General features: G+C 37.7%; 1 pseudogene; it reads right to left on the bottom strand.

Moving 5' to 3' along the window:
* Positions 1-1,781: 1,781 nt before the first annotated feature.
* LOC131777441 (melatonin-related receptor-like) overlaps positions 1,782-23,152 on the bottom strand; it is a 95,976-nt pseudogene continuing 74,605 nt past the window's right edge.

The following is a 23,152-nucleotide window of genomic DNA, read 5'->3' as shown; positions in this document are numbered from 1 at the left end:
ATGATTAGCTTATAGCAGCTGATTTTTCAGTTAAGTCCTCGTAAATCAGCTGTATCTCCTTTTTCTACGATTTCCTTCAGAGTTTATCAGCATAAACCTTGTTGTGTTTAGTCTGAAACGAGTCTGAGATTTCTCAGACTACTTTTAGCACTTTCTATTCTATTTCTATTGTTGGACAAAAATGAAAGTTCTGTTTAAGCACTGAATGATAAGAAATGAGAATGATTACGATATAGACGCTTTAATGACGTTTACGATTATTACAAGACCTTTTTTTTATTTTGATATACATAAGTGAAAGAATAAAAGAGGACGCATCGATTCTCTGTTACTCTGGGTTTCGCGCCTAAGCGCTCGTCAGACAGAACTTTATTCAATGAAGAACATACCTCCTTATATACAAATTAGATGAGTAGCTAATTAATTCACTTTTTTAATTTTCCTACACGACTGTCCAACATGCACCGCATTGAAAAGCAAGTCAACCTCTTCTTTAAAAATTTCCGTTTTCAGAGTTGTGCAAAATGCCATCTGTTCTCAGCTTTTTACAGTTTTCATAATTCAAGGTAATGGTAAAACATTGTTCAATTGATTTGTCAAATTTCTTCGGAAAAACTACGCTAATTATGTGCAAAATAAATTTTAATTTGTATGCTTATTTAGAATTCATTAATATATCATTACTTGTACTCGTGATTGTAAGACAGAAATGCCAGGATTTTAGCTTTCGTTTTCTCTCTCCAGCACTTTCTCTCATTCTCCTATTTCAGTTACGCGTGTTTGAGAGAGTTGTTAGTTATGGAAAATTCTTGACAGCGTTCTCCTTTCAAAATAATCTCTGTTGGAAGTCTTTTAATACTTCCGTTGAGTTTTAAGTACGTGCTCTTTTCCATAGTTGACTGATTACATGAATAACTCAAAATAAAAAGTGAAGGAGACTAGAGTTAATATATAAAGACACATGAAAAGGAAAATTCCCCATGAAAACACAGTGAAAGACACCTATATTGTTTATGGTCGCTCCGATGTCTTCGAAAGAATATAAGTCCGAAAGCGACTACAAGGATCAGAATAAAAATGGCCAGTAGCACCACAACAATCACAATCAGGTTAGGCTTGCTAGCATGTACATCGTCTGCCAAGGGATATTCAGTGACAGTATTCCCAAACGTGACCCCTTAATTTCGATAAAATGTGTAGCTGCTGAAAGGCAAAATTATATTACAACGGCGTCAAAACATGGCGAAGCAGTTCAAGTACTTTAATTGGTACTTTTCACATCGGATCTCTTCTGTTTGTGACATCTTTGATCAAAGAAAACATTGCAAATATTGTTGAAAATAGCTTTTCTTTCTTAGTTCTATGATTTCCAATAACTTTTAACAATTTCAAGTTTAATATCTCGCCGAAGAACAGCTTTGCTACACGACATCTCGAGCCCAAAAAAATTTTTAATTTTAATCGATTGGCATGCCTTTTTGTATGTTACTTCACCTGCCCTGTTTGTCATTCAAATTAAAATGACAGTTGATAAAAAGAAAAAATTTAAATCAATAAACGGAATGAAATGACTGGAGGGGAAATCTTGGTTTCAGGTTTCTGTTTGGGAAACGCATTAAAGATATTTGGGGAAGAAATCCTTTTTACTCAAGGCAATCTTTATTTCTATATCTCTAAGTGATAATATCATTCAGTGAGCCACCATTGATTAAAATATATATAAGTTAAATTACAGAGATGCAGTATATATATATATATACACACACATCATAAAACAGCTTTACAAATATAGTTTCAGCATGAGTAATTGGCAGTAGTTAGCATAACACCAGCACCAACTATCATAATTTATTCATTACATTTTACTTTAACTCATGAGGGGAAATAAAAATTTAGAGGGCTGAACCTTTTGTCAAAGAAATTTCAATAAGCCTTTGTTAGATCTGATACGGTTTTATGTTCGTTTGTAATCTTTCTGGGATTGTACTGAGAATCAGTATCATATAATTTTAGGCTATTTGTCAGAGCTAGCCATCTAAATTTGTTTTCTGTTTATGCGGATACAAATCTTCCACACTCCGCGATTCCTGATCCCTGGTACGTGATCATGAACGCCTATTTGAGGTTGTCACAGGTACCCCAACTTTGAATTTATTGCAAAAACAACAGCATTTAGATTTTAAAAGTTTTACGATTTCGCCTTTGAGCTCTCTGTTGAAAACGCCATATATTATCGGGCTGATGGCGATAGTGCTACCAACAACAATGCTGTAAAACACGTAAACAAGGCGAGGAGCGAAAAATTGACCAAGAAATACTCCAACTAAATCGATGACATAAATTGGCGTCCAACAAATCGTGTAACTCAGTACGATAGCAAACAAAAGTTTTGTTACTTTAATTTCCTTCGCTGAAATTCCGCTGCCGCTTCCATTTCCACCTCCACGGTGTCTCAGTAATGCGTTGTGTTCTTTCACTCTTTGGTAAATCTTGAAATAACAACAAGAAATGATAAGATATGGAAGCTGAATGTTAAAGAAACCTGTCAAAAAAGCGTGTACCAGATTTAGCTTCGTCACATCATAGATACAAACCCCCTTTCCGGGATGAAATTTAAACTTGTTGCCGAGAAGCATGTAAGACACAGGAAAATTTCCAGCCAAGATCCATGACACAGCGATCGATATATAAGCGTTCCTCTTTGTAAAGTACTTGCGATGAAGGTTCGATTTTACCATGAGGAAATATCGATTTATTGCAATTAAGGCCATGGAATAAATGGAACCTGTGGCTAACATGGCTGTAATGAATCCTACAAATTGGCAGAGAGCGTCACCAAATGTCGGCGTTCCTTTTAATACTACTTCGGGGATGAAAATCCAAATGGATAATGACAACAATAACTCCATCGCACTCAGAGAAGCTACGTAAAAGTTAGAGATAGTTCTTAGCGATGGAGTCAGGCTTATGACCAGGAGAACAAGAAAATTCCCGGTTGCCGATTAAACCTATTAGCAGAAACACAACCAGTTCTGTGAAAATCTCGGCTTTTGTTCTCGTTGCTAACTGCAAAGTGAACACTTTACTTCGATTTAGCTGAGCTTCGTTGTCTGCAAACATCTCAGTTGGATTCTCCTTGTCTATTATCAGCCGGGCAAACTATTGAACAAGACTGAGATAAAACATTGATAAACGTTATATGAAATATGCAAAGTGTTTCGAGCCATAAGTTACGACAAATGCCTTTAACTTGAAATATATAGGAAATTCTTCGTCAGAGAGGAAGAGCAAGGCAATGATTGACCGAGGGAGCGCAATATTGGCATGAAATGGATATTTCATGAAACGGATTTTTAAATGACAAACAGTGGAATTCAGGAAAAAGTTTTCAAGAAGAGCAAACCTTTAGTGAGCGATGATGCCGGCTGTCTTTTGGAAGAAACCCTACGCGTGAACTCTTTACGCCTCAGGGGTTATGATCTTGGGTTGTTTGCTCATACCTAAATTTAATCACAAGAACAATGACTTAGCGCAACAAGGAACTTAACGCCATTTGTACACGAAGTTAAGGACTATAATTTGCAAGATTATTTGCAGAGAAGGACATAACTAAAGCTATCAGCTGATAGAATCAATTAATTGTGAACTGCTTCTCCCCCAAATGTCTTCTCCAAGTTGTCTATAAAAAATGCGACAGTTGACATAATCATATGTTTTATTTTCATTTTTCGGTTCTACCTTGGACAGACTATACGCTACTGTCATGCGATTACTGTTGTTTTAGGAACGAACAATGGGATCGGAGCAAATTTTTTTCCTTGATATAATTTTTTCTTTCACGTCAATCTGATTGTTCGTCTGTACTTTAAATGACTGGTCGGGAAATCGCCAGACTATATCATGAGTAGTCCGTGAAGTGCGCAAAGTAATTTTCCTTTTTACGTTTCCTTTTTCTTTCGTTGATGATTCGCTTGCTCTTTAATTTAACTTACTTTCAATTAAACTTAGATCCTGGAATTGTTTCCGTTAAGTCTTGGGAAACATTACATTTGATCAAATTTTCATAAAGATTTAAGAGATATGTCATAAGAATGTCGAAACATGTCTTGCAAACTAAAAGTTGTGGTTTCTTTATTAAGAATTATTGCCACTCTGCTGTCTTTACGTCCTTTTGGTAAAATATGAAGTCCTTTAATTAGCGAGGGTTCTTCGAGAATAGTGAACCCTTGAAAGAGTCATCAACCTACTTTTCTTCTCAAAATAACGACCAAATTTTCATCGTACCAGTTTAGACAAGGAAATCACAGCGCAAAATGTAATGTATATGACATCAAAAGGTTTTCCAGAAACATGTCACTTACCTCAATCGGTTCTTTTAACAGAGGACGTCCTCCGATATCGTTGAACAGTGAAAAGATTGCTTACTTTTGGTTCAACCAACCAAACAATTGCTTCTTTTTGTTCCGATTTTTATGCGCGAGACATTTTAAATTCCGTGCTTGCTCGAGAGCAAAATCGAAACTAAAAACTTCTCAATCAGAGTTCCCCATCTTTCCCTTTGTCTAGAAAGAACAAAATGTCAGAATGACGTTCAAATGACACATTTGGTTTGTGATTGATAGCTGAAGCTTAACCGCACCAATCAGGACCTCCGTTAGTGGGCGAACGGAGTTTTGCAAAATAACAATGACTTCGGGCAGGCGTAATCTTCACTTCCTCACCCCCACCCTTCTCCTTATTTTTGACCGACGATCGCCCCCTTGGTACAGCCTTCAGCTGCCATTAAAATCAAAGATGGCGGCCACAATTTCGTTAAGGAAATACTGAGCACTCGCGCGCCAAAATTGCGCCTGCTCTGTAGGTTAACAATTACACGGTTTTGTCTTTTGTTCTTTAACTACAAGTGATATATTCCGTTCAGGAAACACTAGTTGAAAGTTACATTTCTTGGGATGAATTCAGACTGACACATTTATTAAGTTAATCGATTGATTGCTACAGAAGTGTCATGAATTCATTTTGAAGTTACAAAAAAAGAGATTTACGAAGGAGTTTAGGGCTCAGCTGGCCATATTTAATTTTGATATTCAATTGACCTGGAAGGATCCTGAAAATGCCAATGGAATTCAAGGCAATTTGAAAGACAACTCCTGGTCACATTATTTATTTTAGTTTCCAAAAGTCATGTCATACCACCAGGTGGCGACCACCGAATTGACAGCCAACTGGTGTTGATATTTTCCTTGGTTTTACAACGTTCCAATGAAATCGGGAAAAAAAGGAAGGATGGACAATAGTTAACATAGACAAGATCAAACATCTCTCCAAATGATAGAAAATCTGTCCAAAACATCAATAACACCAACGAAGGTCATTAGCTGCTTGAAATTACTGCGTTTTGATCGCTCAGCAAGTTGTGAGAACATCGTAGCCTCGGTTCCAGACCCCGACAGTTTCATACGTCCTAGCAAGCATGGCGACCTGAAGTAAGACTGTGTCAAAGAGTTAACATTTCCGTCTTTTTTTTCATCGACAAAAAGGGTCCTTTGATTTGTATCAAAATCGTTAGCAGCTGAAATTATGAATATATCAAAGAAAGATCTAGTTTTGCTATTTTTTTAAATTCATTATTTATCAATTAATTGTTTTATACATTTTGTGAGCACGTAACAGATGGTTTTTCATTCTCGTAGATCTTTTGTCTTTTGAATTTCTGTCTCTTCTCACGACGTCCTTCAGCGTTTCAGCGGCATGATGATATGATCACGTTCAGTCTGAATCGTGTCTTTGTTTTCTGAAACATCCTCTGGCATTTTTTTATCAAAGTGGCTGACTTAATTGTTAGGCTAATGAAGAGAAGTTTCGTTTGAGCAAGGACTGACAAAAACAGAAAGAAGTTCCATGTAAACATTTATAAAGCATGTCGATATTATTATAAGAATGATTTAAGTTCAGTAAAGATACCGTATCCCTTGAAATTATTTTATTCGACATGTTTTCTGGAAATACTTGTTTGTTTTCGTTTTCATCGAAGTTAATTTTCGGGGCCAAGTCAAGAAAGCATTTGAGCTGAACGCTTTGTTTTCACATAACTCATTCTTCAGGTAGTCTATGATTGCTTAATGCTGTGTTCGTGATAAACGATTCATCGAGGAGAATGGACTGACCATGGTGTTATTGCTTTGTCAAAGAAACTACCCTCTGCGCCCCTACGTTGAATTTATGGCTTACGCAATTGTACATTCTGACACATGCACATGCGTTCAATATTAAGAGAGCCGCATCTTATGATTGGAACTTAGGCGCCTGATATCTATATCATGATGCGATTCACTGGTCGGTGTGGACAAGTCTTGTATTTTTGCAGTATTTCGAGGTATCCTTGTGCTATGGGAAACTATATATGCAAATAATGATACTGCTAAGTACACTGCCAAGATTGATAGCTACATAAGTGGTTTACTATTTAAGTATGTTACCTGGTCATAAAAACCAGATGCCTCGGCATCGGACAACTCGAATTTTACTTTACTTCATTGATTTGATAACTCTATAAACAGCCATGAAAGTTTCAAATTACCAGTAGGTATAGAAGGAGAGAATGAAACAGGAATACTGTCCAAATGCTTATTTTTTAATTTTCCTGCACGACTGTCTAACATGCACAGTTGAAAAGCAAGTCAACTTTTCTTTTAAAAATTTCCCTTTTCAGAGTTGTGCGAAATGTCATCTGTTCTCAGCTTCTTACAGTTTTCATAATTCAGGGTAATGGTAAAACATTGTTCAACTGATTTGTCAAATTTTTCGGAAAAACTACGCTAATTATGTGCAAAATAAATTTCTATAAAAGCTTCGCAGACACAGCAGCCTTTGCATTGTGCGCTTTAGCTGATTCTATTGTGTATCCATCAATTACATTTACATTTCAATTTATTCTCATCACTTGTCTGGTTGATATTGTTTTGATACCGTAAGGAGAAATTCTGTCTTGGTCACTTGTGGGAGTTAAAGGGTTAAAGACATTCTCCACCGGAGAGGGATATGACTTTAGAAATTGTTAATGTTATCTCGGGCGAACTCTTTTTTGCAGTCGCTCACTGTTTCGAAGGTGGCCAGCCCAGATTCAGTTCGTAAAAGGGTTAGATGAACTGTAAGCTCAGCAGAGCTCTTTGTGTTTTTAACCAAGTGTAGGGTTGAGTGGTAATGTCTTTTCAGAGCTCGGAGGCTTCTAGTGGGTGCATATAACTCGATCTTTGTCTAAACGCGATCCATGACACAAGAAATTAGGCTTCATTGAAATGTTATGTAATAAATTGTTCATTTTAATTTGTTTTGTTTTTTTTTTACTATGATAATATCTCTACCTACTGTTTTTAGGGATCAGCAGTTTTCCTTTTATTTACTCAGCCGCTGTCACGGCATCAGTTCATATTTTCACTGCACACCCTGGTACTACATTATATTATTTATAACCATACTTCAATCTCAGAACCTCGCTTTTGTATAGAGGACCATGATACGTAAAAGATAACTGCTGTATGTATCTCTAACGTAAGGACTATTTTTCGCTGTTCTGGAGACAGGCAACAACCAGCCAAAGCGACATGTCGAAGGGAATTTTATTGCCTCTCTATTTGATCAATTTGTTGCTTTTCTTATTTTTCTCGTTGGTAACAAATTCTTTAATAGCTTCCGGGACAGAGGTTTGCCAAATGTAACTGAAAGGCGGAAAGAAAATCATTTTCTTCTAATATACTCAATGATGAGCAAAAATTCTAAAAAGTGTATATAAATATATATCAGTAATCCAGTGTATACTTACTTAATGTAACATAATTTCCATAAAAATCCCCAAAATCGTGTCACCAATTAATTTTCATCATTGTCGTCGTTTTTAACTCATTAATATATCATTACTTGTATCTCGTGATCGTAAGACAGAAATGCCAGGATGTTAGCTCTCGTTTCCTCTCTTCAGCACTTTCTCGCATTCTCCTATTTCACTTGCGCGTGTTTTGGTGAGTTATTCGTAATGGAGAATTCTTGACAGCGTTCTCCTATCGTAATAATTTCTGTTGCAAGTCTTTTAATACTTCCATTGAGAAGACTTTTGCTCGGAGAAAGTTTCTAAAAATCCTCCCAAAATTAAAACAACGACTTCATGAACCTCTATATAACTTGTTCCTTGGTAGGACAAACGATATTCTTTGTCCTAGTAATACGAAAATCTATGATTAAGTACCTTGATATTTTCAGTTCCTTGGGCTCATAAAAGGAAACGTGCGAATGGCGAAGAGAAAAGAGCGGGGAATTTTGCGACCACAAGATACAAAATATGTTTATTTAAAACTATAAATATATGATTCACAGAACTTCGCGAAGCCAAACGGAGGAAACATAATGCGTTATAGACGAAATTTACATCATATATAAAAAAGCGGCGCAAAATTACTACTGCAACGCAGTTAGGAGGGAAAAGTGAGACACTGATAACTCACTGGTAGCTCGATATTCGCTCATGTTTTGAAGTTTTATTTTTTTCTCTTAAAAGCTTCAGCCGTCGAAACCCACAACCATAAGGATCTCTTGACCGCTGAAACAACCACCATAAATAACAAAGTTTTGTTTTGCGTGATTCAGGCGCGAATGTTGACAAATTTATAAACTTCGCTGCGCTCGAGGAAAAATAAGTAATAATAAAGATTGAATAAATAAATCGTTGGCATATTTTGAACCGTCGACCCCTAACATTTCCCTTCGACCCTCGGCTCTCGACAAAAACCTACACTTTGTTCTTTTCGAAGCATTGTCAGAAAGTGAACAATACAATAATACCTAAATTGCTTCAATTGTTAGAAAAACATGTAATAAAAATAATAAATTTAATCAATAAACGAAATGAATTGACTGGAAGGGGAATCTTGGTTTCAGGTTTCCGTTTGGGAAACGCATGGAAGGCGTTTGGGGAAGAAATCCTTTTTACTCAAGGCAATCTTTATTTATATATCTCTGAGTGATAATGTCATTCAGTGAGCCACCATTGATTGAAATATCCATAAGTTATATTACAGAGATGGACTATATATATATATATATATATTTACAAATCATAAAACAACTTTACAAATATAGTTTCAGCATGAATAAATATTAGTGTCCGAGCAGTTTGTTTCTGCCTCTAAACTCGCTCCCAGGGTATTTAACACAATTCAGTTTTTCAGTGGAATCAAGGGTTTCTAGAAACTGCACCCGTTATATTCATAGGCCTTCTACGCCTGGAAAAGAGGTCAACTGAAAAGAAAACACTGTGGGAAAGATTGCCAAAAGGCGACAGCTGCCGCGACATCTTCGAAAGTTTACACTTGCTCAGATATTGATCTTGGTGAAGTTCTATTCAATTACGTAATTTTTTGCGGCAAAGAAAACAGGGATCTTTCAAGCTAGATTTGCTAGATCTGCCGGGTGAACTTGCTAAGCACGCAGTCAGCTAAGGCACGAAGGTTGTTACCAAATACACAGACACCAAGTGAACGAGGAGTACGATATCTTCTTCAAAACCAATCGACTTAAGTCTTTGTAATTCTGTAATCAACCAGTCAACAGATGTTGCTGTTGTTTATTTTGTTGTTAACCCACCCAAGGTTATTATTATCCAACATCTTAAAGCGGTAGAGATGCTTAAACAAATTGCATTTCAAAGACAATGACTTGACATTTCATTGTAGTCTTGTAAATTGTAAAAATTAACTAGCCGTTCCTTGATAAAAGATGTCGACTTTAGATCAAATGATAAGCTTTTGTATTTCGTATCATCTTTGCTTTCACTGTACTTAATTTTATAAAAGAGAAAGGCGTTTCACTTAGAAAATTCTCTGGTAACGTGACCCCAGCTATTGAAATGCATGTCTTACGGCACTCGCTGTGTTGCAGAGTTTGGAACAATGTAATGAAAGATGCACAAATTGCTTGTGTGATGGCCCGCTACAAATCGATTTTTGTTTACAACTGCTGAATATTTATCACAAGGCAATAAAAAGCGAGCGAAGATTCCCTGCCTTCCTTCCGAAACGATCAACTGAAGGCTCAAAGGCGAAAACAAGCTTTCCTTTGGTTAGCTTTCTGGACTCATATTGAGTCGGGTCATCGTCCAGTGCGAGAGCAAAATTGGAGCCGCACGGGGTGATATCAAATGCGAACGCAAGATGTTTGTGGATTGTAAAGCTTTCGTACGTCAGCCCGCGTTTCCCCACGGAGGAAAAACAGCTGGGAACTGAGACTCTTCTTGAAAAATTATTTGTGGTATTCTAGAAATACCAACGTTGTTGATTCTTAGAAAACAGCAGAAGATTTGGGGATATTTCAAATAAAAATAATGCCGAGACCTTGCGCTGTTTCCTCTGCCACTTCATTAAAACCAAATGCTAATTTAAGACTTTCGTTTGGTTAGTCGATGACCGCAACATTACCTTGCAGCTCAGTTCCCCAGGCTTCTTAGGATACCAGTCACTCGAATGAAAGGAAATTGGTTCTTTAAACTTTTACTTTTAATTTTCCTCTTTAAAGAGAGAAGGGAAGGGGAGTGAGCTGAAGTTTTACATTCACTAAACAGGCGAAACGATAGAAATTTCTGAATGCCGCATACGAAAAACAAGGAGTGAGTGCAAATGCTTAAATTTGGACATTGATTCAGAATACGGAAAAATTCAAAGAAATTGATTTCTACTTTACACTTTGTTAAGTTTTCTAAAATCTTGATCTTCTAAAAGAGCTAGCTTTCCTTTTAGTAATGCCGAATATTTACACAGATTGCAAGAATTTTGTGTTTGTATATCATCCCTCTGGCCAGTTTTAAAAAGGTTCTTTGGTGGTTTTTATGATGGTGTTGAAAAGCCATCTTTAGATTTTATCGTTTTGAATGAAATAGTTAAGATGGAAGCCATTATAAAAGTCGAGGACAGCATTAAACAATTTTTAAAATAAGATTAGAGACAAAGTTAGTGGAAAAAAGAAACGCAATTGACCCACAGTCGATCAGTAATTACAATGAATACAGATATTTTGAAAATTCTGATACATGGTATGTCTACACACGTTAACACAACATTGTAAAAAGCTGTCTCAAGATTTGTTGCTAAAAACTACTAAATTATCTGTATCAAATTCAAGATGTGTTGTCTCACTGACTCAATGTACCGATTTCTCGGTAACTGACACCTTTGCCGGCACTCGTGGTTATATACTACCGCTTAAAAGGCATCACCAACGATATCGAATAGAATTGTGTTCTTCGCGATTTGATAATATAACGAGTTAATTTGATAAATTAGTTTTTACAAGAGTAATTTTAAAAATGAAATAACTCTCAACTGGTAAAAAATTTAAAACGATTAACTTTTATGTAAAAAGTGAAAGTAAAGCCCAAGAGGCCGACGGGGCCGGCGCATAATTCCGATTTCCCTCAGCATGAAGTGGCTAGGAGTAGTAGTAGGAGCTACTCCTCCCTGGATGGAATGCTAGTCCATCGCAGGGTTACCCCCAGCATATTTGTACACCTGGGTGAAGAGAAGCACTGTGAGAGTAAAGTGTCTTGCCTAAGAACACAACACAATCACCCCAGCCAGGTCTCGAACCCGGACCACTCGATCCAGAGTCAAGCGCACTAACCATGAGGCCACCGCGCCTTCTTGTTTTCTATTGTGATTCTACCTTACCTCTGAAACCCCTCAGAGTGACCGGCTTTTAAATTCTCCTTACAGTATCACCATTGAATCAAATGTAAAAGTCATGAGAATAAGAGAAATGATCACTAATGTAACAAGCTCCTGATGATCAAAACAAATTCTCCTTGGCATTTTTAAGGGAAATATGGTTAGTGTGTGGACAATATAAATGCTCATGTAAGGGTGCCAACCTTTAACTTTTCTATAGAGTACAGAATGTGTCCTAAGTGCAGCATCAAGAAGCTATTTCAACAGTCGGTTATAATCCAACAGAGACTGTTTTTAACTCGTTTGATTTCTTTTTCAGGGAAGTTTCTAAGCATGTACATAGGCGCCACAATGTACGACTACAGGACACAGATTGTTTTCAACAATACCGAGGATTTTTGTGAGTTCATTTTGATGATGTTTGTTGTTCTTTAGATTCGATGGTGTAAATGTTGGAGACGTTCTAATGAGTGGGAGAGAGGGGAGCCTATTACTGAGAGGGGAATATGAGAGAAAGAGGCTTATCAGGGAGGGGCACTTTCTAAGGAGGTGAGATAATTAGAGAAGGGGAGCTTGTTAGAGAGGGGGAGCTTGTTAGAAGGAGGGGCTTATAGCCAGAGAGAGTACCCACTAAGGAGAGAGATATTCAGAGAGGGAGAGCTTATTAAAGAGGGAAAGCTTGTAAGGAGAGAAGCTTATAGAGATGGGTGCTTACTTAAGAGAGAATTTTATTCGAGAATGGGCGAAAAGAGACTTGTTAGAGAGGGGATATGATAGGGAGGAGGTATATTAGAGAGGGGCTGTTTAGATGTGGGGCTTATCAGAAGGGGAGGGTTATTAGAGAAAGGGGCTATTAGGAAAGGGGTTCACTAGACAGGGAGGTTTGCGGAGACGTATATATTTGAAAAAAAATTTAGCAGAAGAAATTAAAATTTCTCAAACACCCCTTCCAGGAAATAATGATTCGTCCCAGGGCTTGTTTCGCTTGCTGCATCTCAAATCGATATGGATTGCGGCGACATGTAGCAATAAAGTTGTTTAAAGATTGCAGTTGGTTAACATGCACGGATTGAAAGTTGTAACCTAAGCGCCATAAAATTACATCGAAATGTGGAAGTAAAATTGCTGATGTCAGCTCAACGGGATTTCGTTTTAATTAAAACCGCGTTCTGGAACTAGCGTACGTGAGAAGTTCGTTCTTTCCACGTGCGCCCCGGGCTTTCTTGTACATAAAATCCTTGTTGTGAAACGAGTGCACGTGGAAAGTTCGTTCATTTCATGTCCGCCCCACAGGACGTTGAAAAGACCAGCCAAGTGGAACTACAAAGATAAAACGTAACTCTGGGACTCGGACTGAATGTACTAATATTCCAGTTGTGCATGTTTTCTTTCTTTAGGTCACAACAACCACATTCGCTGAATCACACACTTCCCCACAGGAGCAGCGTTTGTCTCGTGTACCGACGACTTTGGAGCGAGGTTTTGGTACTGGGAGGGAGTACAGAGAATTCCTCCACCGACTGCATTGGAAGTTTAGAATTCGTGTCTTTTACGCCGATCTTTAACAAAAATATAAAGCTACAGTTACAACCTCAATTTCTTCCTAAATCGTCTCAGAGTTTCAGCCTTTTAGGTGCTTTATCTGTCATTCTATATTGGTTAAACTCGTTTGGCTCTATTTTATCTGTGAGAGAAGGGACGATGCGGATTCTGTGGGTTTCTGATAAATACTTTCCTGCTGGCTCATCCCGTAAGGCAGCAAAAGGGACTCGGTAGGAACACTTCTCAGGCACAATGATGACTTCAGGCTCTGTAAGTAAATCTTTTACAGGAGCGATAATTTGGTCATAGCACAACTGAAGAATACTTTCGTTCCGTTTGATTTGGTCACCTTGCAAAGGTGCTCGGCTCTGTTCTTGAGGAGACAAGGAAGTGTCGTCACCTAGAGATCGATCTTCACAATTCTCATTAAGTAAAATTCCGAAACTGGAGGCACTCTTTTTAAAAATATCCTCCACATCGCAAACGAATGCAGCAATGAGGGTGTCGATTTTTATTTCGGGGCTCACTCGATGGTCAATGTGTCCATTTGCTTTTAAGACCCACAGATGAACATGTCGTTCACAATATGAAATGTACAAAACAGCACAATTGCTCTCTTTACTCACAATGCTCTCGATCCCAGGCCGATATGTTGAATCAGTTGAGATGTGGCTTTCAGTTAAGAGTTTGTCCGCCATTAATTCTGCAAGGCCTATAGCACGTCTCAGCTCCTCCACGTTGAGAGAATCTCGCAGGCGTCCGTTGGCACACAGCATTTTACGCAACAACTTGTAGGGGAAATTACCGTGCTCTTCCAAGAGAGACGTTTTAAATTCATCGTGTCCTTTGAGAAAATTTCGCAACTTTTCATAAATTTCAATACTTTGAGGAAGATACTGCATTGCATCCTCTAACTTTGATTGCGACATCTTTACTCGAGTAATACCGAGGAGGCTCTTAAAGTAAATCATATTGCCTCTAATTTTGCTGCTCATCGAGCGCGCTTTGTTAAAGAATTTCTCCGATTGGTCATGATTTCCAAGCGATAGAGAAACATATCCAAGTCTTAGGTAACTCAATCCCTGTCCTATCTTATCACCAACGTTCATGCTGATAGTTAGCAGTTTTTCGTATAGTTCTGTAGCCTTCTGGTAGTCATGAAACGAATAAAACACATCTGCAAGGCCTGCGTAGAACCATCCTTCACAATTTCTTTCGCCAGTTTCTGTACTGATGGTAAGGGCTTTGTCAAAATGTTCCTTAGCCGCCTTATTTTTACGAAGTGATAGAAACACACCTCCAAGGTTCACGTAGCATCTCCCTTCTCCTTTCCTGTCGCCAATTTCTCTTACGATAGCAAGTGCTTTCTCGTAATATTCTTTAGCCTTCTGATATTCACCGAGTGATTCAAACAGAGCTCCTAGGTTCCCGTACTGTGTTCCTTCTCCTTTCCTGTCGCCAATTTGTGTTGCGATAACAAGTGCTTCCTCGTGATATTCTTCAGCCTTCTGATATTCACCGAGAGATAGAAACACATCTCCAAGGTTCCCGTAGCATACTCTTTCTCCTCCCCTGTCGCCAATTTGTGTTGCGATAACAATTGCTTTCTCGCAATATTCTTTAGCCTTCTGATATTCACCGAGAGATAGAAACACATCTCCAAGGTTCCCGTAGCATACTCTTTCTCCTCCCCTGTCGCCAATTTCTGTTGCGATAGCAAGTGCTTTCTCGTGATATTCTTTAGCCTTCTGATATTCACCGAGTGATTCAAACACACATCCAAGGTTCCCGTAGTATGTCCCTTCTCCTTCCGTGGCGCCAATTTCTGTTGCGATAGCAAGTGCATTCTCATGATATTCTTTAGCCTTCTGATATTCACCGAGTGATCGAAACAGAACTCCTAGGTTCCCGTACTGTGTTCCTTCTCCTTTCCTGTCGCCAATTTGTGTTGCGATAACGAGTGCTTTCTCGTTATATTCTTTAGCCTTCTGATATTCACCGAGCGATTTAAACACATTTCCAAGGTTCTTGTAGCATACTCCTTCTCCTTTCCTGTCGCCAATTTCTGTTGCGATAGTAAGTGCTTTCCCATGATGTTCTTTAGCCTTGTTATATTCACCAAGTAATTCAAACACACATCCTAACCTGCCATAAGTGATTGCTTCTCCACTTTTAAAGCCAATTGTTTTATTGATTGCAACTACGCTTTCAAAAAGTTTCTTGGCTTCTGCAAACCTACTTCTTCGTAAATATTTGTCTCCCAGTTCTTTCATTGATATTCCAGCATTGTAGAATATGTCAATAAGTTTAATGGTGCAACTTATTGCATTTGTGTAACCAGAGATTGCATAGTACGCATTAAATATTACCTCAGAGACATCAAGGCCGTTAATACCAAAGTTTAGGTTGTTGAGTAAGATAACACATTCATCACACAAATCAGAGGCTTGTATACCACGATCAGTCTTCAGAAGATATGTGGCAACATCCAAACCTATTTTGATCTTCTCTAGGATTTCACGCGTGTTATTCATCGCTCTTTTGTGTCTTACAGAATGCCTTCCTGAAATGAAATAAGTAAAAAATAGAGAAAACTTGAATAACTAAATTAGATGATGACTATTGGAAGCCATTTTCGTGCATCTATTTTTCATGCAGAACGCTCACTTTCCATGAAAGCTTGTTGGTTTAAGTGTAACATTCCCTTTTTCGTTTTTCCCCATAATTTATTATCTGTGCATGGAAACAACAATTGTTGAAAAATTGTGAAAAAAATTGTGTAAAAATGCGTAAAAACATCCAATTTTGAGACCCAGCCTATCGCGGGGGAGGGCAGGGGTGCCTCTCAGAACCTTTACCAGATTTTTACCTCAAAATCCCGAAAGTATGCGACCCCATCCTGGTAACTATATTGAAAATTCATCTCCATAATAGTCAATCCAGTCCTAAAAATGCCATCTTATCCTGATGCACATCCCCACTAGCCGGGGACACCCACCCATATCTCTCGCTCGTAACAGTGTCACATTGGATACCAAGTTCTGGACATAACTTTACTTCGGGGGGGGGGGGTATGTTGCTGTACGATAAAATTCGGTTGACTTCCCACTATGGTTCTGAAAATCATGTGATCCCTTCCAAAATCCTCCGTCCCCCATCCCCCGGCGGTCAATAATGACCCGTCTCTTAGATGGAAAAAAGATAATTAAACAACTTCAAACTGGTCCATATTAACAATGATTCCTTCTGCTGATGTTTTATCAGCGCGTAGGTAATTCAGGTAATATTTATCAAAAGTATGTCAGATTTAAAACTTCGTTTTTTGAATTCAATGAGTTGGTAGTTTAATTTCTGTCACAGAACACCATTGTATTATTTTTTTCAACCGCCCCATCGCCTCACTTTGGGCAGGCATACAGTGAAATTTATTTTCGGCGCCTAGAAAACTTTGTTGAATATCATTTCTAAAGGAGGCTCTTTAAGATTTTTTGACCGTGCGAGATCTGGGTACGAACATAGCGAGAGCTTTAAACAACATGATCTCGAGACCGAAATTACGATTATCGTTATTTCTAAATTGGCACCAAATTTATGGATATAGTAATTTCGTGGCACTCTTTACCAATGCTCTTTACCGTGTTAAATAAAGAGAAGGACTCGGTTCCACTGTCTTACAACATTCAAGATGGCGGAGGAAAGGGGTAAATGTGCGTTCAGTTGTGATCAGCATGATCTCGACACCAAGATAACGATTATCGTTATTTCTAAATTGGCCCTGAAATAACGAATATCACAATTTCAGTGCATGTCTGAGACCTTCGGGCTCGAAGCTTGGGAACTAGTATTCAGGGAAAGATAAAATGGCGGCTTACGGCGGCGAAGGAAATCTCAGTAGTTTAATATTTTAGCGTGAAAAGGCTTGGGTGTTGTGATCTGGTTCTCAAGTAAAAAAAAAATCACGGTCTGCAATAGCCCTACCACCTTTTGAACAACAAGAAAACATTGAAACGGTGGTAAAAAGCAGCAAGTTTCGAAGTCTAAACGAAAGATGGGTAAGCTGAGTTTCAGTCAAATATCATGACATTTGGGATGTAATTTCGATACCGAATAAATAGTTCTACATGGTTATACACGCATAGGATTCTGTTGTGTTCACGTGAAGGCCATTTCAGCCATTCCTGCCACTTGTAAGTGGTAGGAAATAAAAGATATGTATAGTTGTTTCGTATTGAAGCCCTGTGAAATCACAAATTTGATTTATTTCTTCTTTGTTTTAGGTGGTCATTATCCATTACTTTTGGAAGTCGATACTGATGAGAAAGAAAAAATGTTTATGATTATTTCTTCTCTCGAACATTTTACTATTTAGGTACCAAATAATCTTGATACTGAAGACCATTGCATCCTATTATGAAAAATGTACCCCTGATTGCTTTGTCAACATGTATGATGTAATATACCTTGTGATTTGTGGGATTTTCACATGTAAACTAGAAATACCTGTAGAGGGTAATGATGTACTTGATGCAAAGTGTTTTGGTACAAAGTCTGCTTTGCTGTAATCTACCTGAAGGTGCTTTTTATATGCTAGTAACACTTGCACAGCCCAGTCAAAATGTTCTTTAGTAGTAGTCAAGCTGGCTGTTGTAATTATAGGCAGCAGAGGCCAAACCTCATCCTGAAAAGCAGTCTGAAAGGTGTGAAGTCAGTGGAAGATACTTCATTGTAGGTGGCCAAATTGCAGGCTGTCAGCCCATTTTGAGTGAGTAGTTAAACTCAAGATCGGCTATTTTAACTAATTTTATTGAGAGCCAAATCCTGCAAGGCTTATATTCTGTATTAATTTGAAGTGTTACTTTTATGTTTCTTATTTTGCAGTAAGTGGGCTTGTTGTGGCCATTTTTCTCTCAAACATTTTTTTCAGCTTAGTCAAAACGTTTTTTAGAAGTAGGCAAGCTGGCTATAGTAACAGAAGGTAGAGACCAAACCTTGTCCAGACTAGACGCCTAACAAATGTTCTGTGTGGAAAGCCAAATCCCTGGTTACCGGCACATTTTGACTAGGCTATTTGTTATTTAGCTACTCTTATTATTAAAGATTACTGCATTCCTTTTTAATAATTTGCTGCCAATTGTATGCTGTATATAGCTTATGATTTGTGTGATTTTCAAGAGTAAATTAGAAATACCTGAAGATGGTAATGATGTACTAGATAACGTACTTGATGCAAAGCAATTTTGGCACAAAGTGTATGCCTTGTCCTCAGGTGATTTTAACATGCTGATAAGATTTGTTATTCAAATAATATACATCAGCTGGAATGGGAATATTGAAAGAAAAATAATAATATTTAACCATAACAAGTTTTGGTTTTATGTCCAAATTAAGCACTTAGTTGAAGATCACTGCACTGATCAGGCCCCGAAGGCCAAAAAAGTGCTGTCTGCTGTTAGTTTAATTTTTGTCATTTCTATTGATTTATTTTATTTATCAATGTTTCTTTGAGTTATAATTCATTGACCTCTTTCAATAGTGCAGGTTCGCTCGTGTAACCTAATCCCACATGTATGTATGTACAATCTCAGTTGAAATTTTGAGTGGCAGGCAAGCTGGCAATAGTAATAGGCAGCAGAGGCCAAATCTTGTCCTGAATAGAAGTCTGACATGTGTGAAATTGGCAGCTATTTCATTGTAGGTGGCCAAATTGTTGGCTGCAGCACATTTTGACCTGGCTGATTGTGTGTGTGTTATGTATGTGTTCTTCTTTTTAGGTGTTAAACAGGTCAAAGTACCGAAAAAAACCTCTGTGATAACTTGGTAGTCTAAGATGTAAAAAATTTTTAATAATAAGGTAAAGCTTGATCATTCTTAAGAGTTTGCATCTGTTCTAAAAGTTTTGGGGAGAGTTAGGGGAGCATTATTTATACAAATGTATTTAAAAAGTAACAAAAAAATAAAAAGAACTAGAGCAAAATCCCAATTTGCTTTAAAAGTTTATTTTATTAAGAGCATAATTCTGGATATAGCTTGGGATTTGTGTGATTTTCACAAATTGTTAGGTTGTTATGTAAACTTAATTTACAGGAACCTTGTTAGTTTTCAGCTTCAAGAACAAGTACATAATTGCAGGAAAAGCTTGAAGCTTGAAAAATTGACTGATGAAACTGGAACAGATGTCATGAGATTTGTACAATAGGTTGGCCTGGGAGGGACCAAGAATTAAAGAATTCATTGATTCTCTTACACCTTTTGTCTGCATAGTGTGCTTCTGTAGAGCTTAGTTATTGCTGTAGAAAACGTTTTTGGAGGGCCTTTGAGATCACTCACTTTTGAGCTAGTTGCCCCTAGGGAAGAGGATATCTGTACTTATTATCTCCCTTGGGGGGGGTGAAGGGTTAAAGACTGATTCTTCTCCAGTAGCCACAAGTACCCCTGCATATGGAAATTTTGAACACCATTAAAGGGCTAGTACCCTCATTTCATACTTGAATTTCTAATTTAGTGTAAGTTATGACAAATAATGAATGTAAATTCATCTTGGTTGTACAGGTTATATCCAGCAGTCCTTAAAAAAAAATAAAAAAGTATTTTTCTGAATTAAAAAAAAAGTGTTCTTGCTTCAAAGTAAGTGCATGATATGTCATTCAATTAATGCTCTAGCAGAGTTTTTGTTTGAAATGCCAAAATCAACTTCATGAGTAAGGACAAAAAAAAAAAGGCAATAAGCAAATGTTCTTCTGTATCCTTTATGTCAATTTGGGCTGAAAAACAGGTTTTTTTTCCTTTTGCAAAAATTAGCTTATTTCACGACCAAAAACGATGCAAACAAGCTGAAACGTTATGTTTTCAGCAAAACAGCGATAGAATCTGCGAAAAAACAATGGAGACAAGCTAACACAGTGTTCTCAGTAAAATTTGGGCAAACAAAACCTTAAAAACCAAACAAAAAACAATTGCGCTGACTTACCCATTTTTTGACAAGATAACTGCCAAAACACTGAAAACTAGCTTGAAACTACATGTTTTTCACAAGATCGCGACGAAATCTGTCTAAAAACTCTAAAATACGGCAGAAATGTACGATTTTTGCAAAATTTTTCGCTAAAGTTGACAAAAACACTAAATTCGACTGAAAAACACGTTTGTTTTTTTTGCAAAAATAAGCTTATTTCAGTTTTAAAAACGCTGCGAAAAATGTTCTCAGCAAAATAGTTTAAGAGTCTGTGGGAAAACACAAAAATCAAGCTTAAACCAAGTGTAAATTGATAAAAAGGCCCGAATTGCGCATTTTGGCAGTTATTTTGGCAAAAAATGGTATATTTTGATTTCAAGCAAACTTTCAAGTAGTTGTTAAAGTTTAGAGCCAAACACAATACCAAAAAAAAATTGGATGTTTTCAGAAAAAATTGTGACCCTCAGCCTAATCATAATCCCACCCTACCCAAGCCCTAACTCTAGCTGCGAGCTATCCTAACCCTAACCCTAACCCCGGGTTAGGGTTAGGGCTCGGGTTAAGAACGGAACTTTTCACTCCAGTCAAAATGATGCAACTGGTTAACATGGTCCAACCAGCCAAAACAAGATAAAATGGTTTAAACGGTGAAAAGATTTTAATTACGTGACATGGTCCAATCGGAAGAAACGATCTCACTTAGTAAAATGGTGCGACTGGTTAACATGATCCAACTTGATAAAATGATGCCAATATCTAAAATGGACAAACTGGTTTAAATAATCCAACCAGTTGAAATGGTCTAACTGGATAATGCATGTGTAAACAGTGAAATTGGTTCAAATAATTCAGGTAAGGATGGTAACATTAGTTAAAAAGATCCAGCATATTACAGTGGTTCAACTGGTAAAAATAATCATCCAACTACTAAAAGTTATTAAACCCCAATCAAAATTAATCCAACCGCTTCAAATAATCTAACTGGTCAAAATTCTTCAGGTGGTTATTTAAGTGAAAAAGGTGACAAAATCTTCTTAAAAATATTTTTGAAGAGGCTTACACCCTTACCCTAAACACTAACCCTACCCCCAAACCCTAACCCCAAACCTTCACCCTAGCCCTAACCTCAACCGCAGACCCTCTAACCCTAACCCTAACCCCCAACCTTCTCTATCTATCCTGTAAGTGTACTAGTCGGCCTATCGTTTGTTTTTCAGTAAACTTTCAAGTAGTTACTGAAATTTACAAACACAATACCAAAAACCCTGCAATTGAATGCTTGTAGAAAAATATTAACGCCAACCCTAAGCATAGCCTCATCCTAGCCTTAACCCTAATTCTAACACTAAACCCCGCTAACTCTAGGCATAATTTTACCCTAGCCCTAACCCTGATTGTAACACTAAACCCCTCTGACCCGAAGCAACCCAAACTCTAACCCTAACCAGGTAATGGGCTCCTGCCCTAACCCTATCCTCAACCCTGACTTAAACCCTTTACCATAGCTTAGGATTGGTTTGGGGTTTGGGTTAGGTTTAGGATAGCACAGAGTTAGAGTGAGCACAGGACGAAATAGCATGATTCCGTAATTCGGAAAAATGAAACTCTATGTTTCCACATCATTCACTTCTTCCTTGGACCTGTTATGTTTCCGTTATGATTCCTGAACGGAAATATGACGATACGTTTCCGTTGCATTTCTGTCAACGGAATATTATCATCGCCTGTTTCCGTTACGTTTCCTTGTACGGATTCAAACTTTTACCGTCAAGTAAAACATATATTTATAAAGTGCTGTACAGTTCTTACACCACGTTACCATGAAGACGTGATCGTTCGAGGACAACAAAGGCAAATTGACGTGCATTAGGTGTGTACGTTCGTAGGAATCATAAGAAGTCCTAGAAGCTTCGATGTTTTACACTGAGCTATGTGCATGTTAATTTTGGAACTGTTTCGAAACCTTACAAAATTGAATCTTTTAAACTTACTCTGTGCTTAGATTTTTAAGCAGCTGGATCATTTGAGCCAGTTTAGTCACTCAAACCAGCAATACAATACTAGGCTAACTGGATAGTTTTAGGGTTAGGGTTAGGATTTTCAAGTAGGCACACGCAGTTGTGTGGATATTGTGGTACATGGAGTTTAGTAGAGTGTAGATTTTAGCAGTATTTGCCAGTGTTGACATATTTATAAAATTATGGTTCCAAAGTGCGTGTCACTGTTGAGAACCCAAGAAAATCATGAGAAAGTCGCCGATGGATTAGCCATAAAAATAAGCCCAACTCTGAGTCAATGCCAAACCAGAAGAAAGTTGTGGAACTCGCGCCAATGTAAAAAAAAAAAAAAAACAACTGAGGTTCGAAGTATGGGTCGCTAACATCCTATGAAAATCATGGGAAAGTCGAGGAGATTGGTCATGGTACCAACCAATGCCACTTTCCCATGAAAATCAAGAAACCTGTGGTAACTAGCCAACATATGCTAGAATGACAATCTTTAATAAAATTCATATCTAATAAGGATGTGTGAAATGGCCAATATCGCTCTTGGCCGAGATACTGGTTTGCCGTGTTTTGGCAGTTATTTTGGCGAATATGGTTAAAATCAAATCTGTGTAAAAACAGTAAAATCAACGAGTTATTGAGGTTCGTCAACATAGGGAGGGTCCTCTTAGTCTAGAGAAAAACTTCTGCCCACGGCTAAAGGCGTTAAATTAATAAATTGATATATCTGGGCGGCATATCACACAGCAACACTAAACTTCTCCTTTCTCACAGCTTTTTCCCCTTTCACTTCTTTGCTAATTCCATTTTTTTTAAAGTAAAAACTCGTTTTGGAGGCATAAAGGTCCCTAAAGCAACGTTTCAAGATTTTATGGCGATCTTGTGAAAAACATGTAGTTCCAGCTAGTTTAGAGGGTTTTGGCAGCTATTTACACAAAAAGTGG

Source organism: Pocillopora verrucosa, chromosome 14, assembly GCF_036669915.1.
Source record: "Pocillopora verrucosa isolate sample1 chromosome 14, ASM3666991v2, whole genome shotgun sequence".
NCBI lineage: Eukaryota > Metazoa > Cnidaria > Anthozoa > Scleractinia > Pocilloporidae > Pocillopora > Pocillopora verrucosa.
This window is presented reverse-complemented; position numbering and strand designations above follow the sequence as displayed.